At 36.5% G+C, this 3,691-nt stretch overlaps 1 pseudogene; it reads right to left on the bottom strand.

Annotated features, from left to right (window-relative positions):
- Positions 1-251: 251 nt before the first annotated feature.
- Positions 252-1,811, bottom strand: LOC126955433 (ATP synthase subunit g, mitochondrial-like; annotated as a pseudogene).
- Between the last annotated feature and the right edge of the window lie 1,880 nt (positions 1,812-3,691).

Below are 3,691 nucleotides of genomic sequence, written 5' to 3'. Positions count from 1 at the left end.
CTTTTGGTTTCACTAATGTTCTTGAGAAGTTAGTTATCAGTCTAACTATTGATCTTTTGAAAGTAATCTTTTGTTTTTCTCTGGCTTCTTTAATATCTTCTCTTTGTCTTTGGTGTTGTCCTTGTTTACTATAATGTGCCATTTCTCCTGGGTAGGGATGTATTAGGCTTCTTTAATCTAAAGATTGATGTCTCTTATCACTTCTAGAATATTTTTCGTGATTATCTTCCCAAATATTGCCTCTGCCTCATTCTCTCTTACCTCTCCTTTTGGGGCTCTGATAAAAAATTTGTTATACATGCTAACTCTAATTCTGTCCTTAATTTCTCTTAACTTTCTTTTGTCTACACCCAACCCCCATTTATTTATTTCTTTATGTTGCATAAGGGAGTTTCATTTTTTTTTTTAACACATTTTAATCAGATAGCAATCTTATCACACATGGTCCAAGAACACTCAAATAATAAATCAAATATAATTAAATATTAAAGTTTGGTCTTTAAACATTGTAGCCGGTGATGCCACACTTGCCTCTGATCTCTCCAATATAAAAGCACATCCACACCTCAGAGGCCACCAAACCGTTCAGCACGGCTTCCTTAACTGAGCTGTTTGAAACTAACAATTTGGGCACTACTATTTTTTAAGGCTCTGAATAGTTCTAGGGATATTAGCAGGGTGGGGAGGAACCAGCTCAACCTTGGTGTCATACCAAAATGTGGCCAATCAAGGTTTCAAATAAGTCACAGCAGCATTCATCAGTGTTGAGGTCTTCACTACAAAGTTGTAGACAAATTGGGCCATCATTCTAAGATGAAATGTTTGTCACCCCAAATGACCAGCTGAATCAGTTTCTTCTAATCTATTTTACGCTGCTTAATTTTCTCCTCAGCTGTGTTTAATCTGCTCATGAACACATCAACTGATTTTTAAAATGTAAATAGAAATATTTTTTTAAATTCCAGAATATCGACTTTTATCCTTTCTCAGATTTGCTGGGTTACTTTATATAACTCCTCATAGATATATTAATTCTCCTCTTTAATAAGTATTTTATAATATATACCTAATGATTCTAATCTGTTTTGTCTCAATCTGTTTTGGCTTTTGTTCTTCTAATGGGGCCTTGTGTCAGTGGGTACATAGTTTTAATTCTGAGTTGCTCATTTTTTGGGGGAAATTATTTGTAGGAATACTTTGAGTCCTGGGATAAAAATGAAAATAAAGATAAAATCCAGAGATGACTATTGTTTGTTTCTGTCAAATATCTGAAGGAGCTGTGCCTAGGATCACTGTAAACTAAATTTACAGTCTAAGGTCTTTCAGACCACACAGGTCATATGAATTAGAGCTATAAATCTATACCAAGGTTGGCTTATGATTAAAACTTTTCAGGGAAGATTTATCCCTTTTGCTCTCTTTGGTATCAAGACATGTTTCCTTATAGCCCCTTATAGGTAGGGAAAATAGAAGGTGGGATGAGCTTACTTCTGATTCACTTTCACTGAGTGTGTAGCCACTTGGGGTCTCAAATTATTGGTTGGGAAGTACCTCTTATAGGCTTCCTAACCTGGGTTAACTCCGCTTTATTTTTAATCCAGCTGAGTCCATGAGGCTGTGACAATGAAAATCAAGTTTATTGCTTCAGAAACTATGTCTATGACAAAAGCAGCTTTAGTTCTTTGTTTACTATTTAGATTCTGTTTTCCACTTAGTTTTGATTGATAATACTTCACTTTTTTATATCATACATATTTTTAACATGACATTTTATATTTAACCCAGTATTTTTAGTTTTTTTCAAAAGGTTAATCAATCCCTCCAAATTCCCAGCCACTATAATATCTGAAATAGAAATCTCCATTTCTTTCTATACTAGTAGTGAATCACTTAACCATATGCAGACTTGTCACATCTCCTGCTTTGTTATTAATAGTTATTGGATTGTATGACATTTTATGTGTATATGCCATCATTCCAATTGCATTGTAAACTGCCCAAAACAAGTTCGTTATGACCTGCATGGCACCTAAACAGTGTTGTTAACATCACTGTTGTCCAGCATATGTTGGCTGATTGAAAAATGGGTTACTATTTCTTCAAGGAGTATTCTGCTTTTTATTTATTAATATAGCACCAGTGACCCACTGGCAGTAAGTCATGCTCTTTAAGTTGTTTTCTACATCCGTGCTGATCTATCTCTACTCCTAGATGCCATTTGTCACCAGGGGATTACATTCGTGAAAGAGAAGAGATTAGTAAATGTGAGTGTTACTTGTGAGTGTTTGTGAGATAGTTGTGGCAGAGATGGCTAGTTTTCTTTTTTTTTATTATTATACTTTAAGTTCTAGGGTACATGTGCACAATGTGCAGGTTTGTTACATATGTATACATGTGCCATGTTGGTGTGCTGCACCCATTAACTCGTCATTTACATTATGTATGTCTCCTAATGCTATCCCTCCCCATACCCCATCCCCACAATAGAACCTGGTGTGTGATGTTCCCCTTCCTGTGTCCAAGCGATCTCATTGTTCAATTCCCACCTATGAGTGAGAACATGCGGTATTTGGTTTTCTGTTCTTGTGATAGTTTGCTGAGAATGATAGTTTCCAGCTGCATCCATGTCCCTACAAAGGACATAAACTCATCCTTTTTTATGGCTGCATAGTATTCCATGGTGTATATGTGCCACATTTTCTTAATCCAGTCTGTCACTGATGGACATTTGGGTTGATTCTAAGTCTTTGCTATTGTGAATAGTGCTGCAATAAACATAGCTGTGCATGTGTCTTTATAGCAGTATGCTTATAATCCTTTGGGTATATCCCTAGTAATGGGATGGCTGGGTCAAATGGTATTTCTAGTTCTAGATTCTTGAGGAATCTCCACACTGTTTTCCACAATGGTTGAACTAGATTACAGTCCCACCAACAGTGTAAAAGTGATCCTGTTTCTCTACATTTTCTCCAGCACCTGTTGTTTCCTGATTTTTTAATGATTGCCATTCTAACTGGTGTGTTCTTCCATTTGTTTGTGTCCTCTTTTATTTCACTGAGCAGTGGTTTGTAGTTCTCCTTGAAGAGGTCCTTTACATCCCTTGTAAGTTGGATTCCTAGGTATTTTATTCTCTTTGAAGCTATTGTGAATGGGAGTTCATTCCTGATTTGGCTCTCTGTTTGTCTGTTACTGGTGTATAGGAATGCTTGTGATTTTTGCACATTGATTTTGTATCCTGAGACTTTGCTGAAGTTGCTTATCAGCTTAAGGAGATTTTGGGCTGAGATGATGGGGTTTTCTAAATATACAATCATGTCATCTGCAAAGAGGGACAATTTGACTTCTTCTTTTCCTAACTGAATACCCTTGATTTCTTTCTCTTGCCTGATTGCCCTAGCCAGAACTTCCAACACTATGTTGAATAGGAGTGGTGAGAGAGGGCATCCCTGTCTTGTGCCAGTTTTCAAAGGGAATGCTTCCAGTTTTTGCCCATTCAGTATGATATTGGCTGTGGGTTTGTCATAAATAGCTCTTATTATTTTGAGATACATTCCATCAATACCGAATTTATTGAGAGTTTTTAGCATGAAGGGCTGTTGAATTTTGTCAAAGCTCCTCCTTGTACCTCTGGTAGAATTCAGCTGTGAATCCGTATGGTCCTGGACTTTTTTTGGTTGGTAGGCCATTATTT

The sequence above is a fragment of the Macaca thibetana genome, chromosome 5 (assembly GCF_024542745.1).
Source record: "Macaca thibetana thibetana isolate TM-01 chromosome 5, ASM2454274v1, whole genome shotgun sequence".
Lineage (NCBI taxonomy): Eukaryota > Metazoa > Chordata > Mammalia > Primates > Cercopithecidae > Macaca > Macaca thibetana.
Note: the sequence above shows the minus strand (reverse complement) of the source record. Positions and strands in the feature narration are given on the sequence as shown.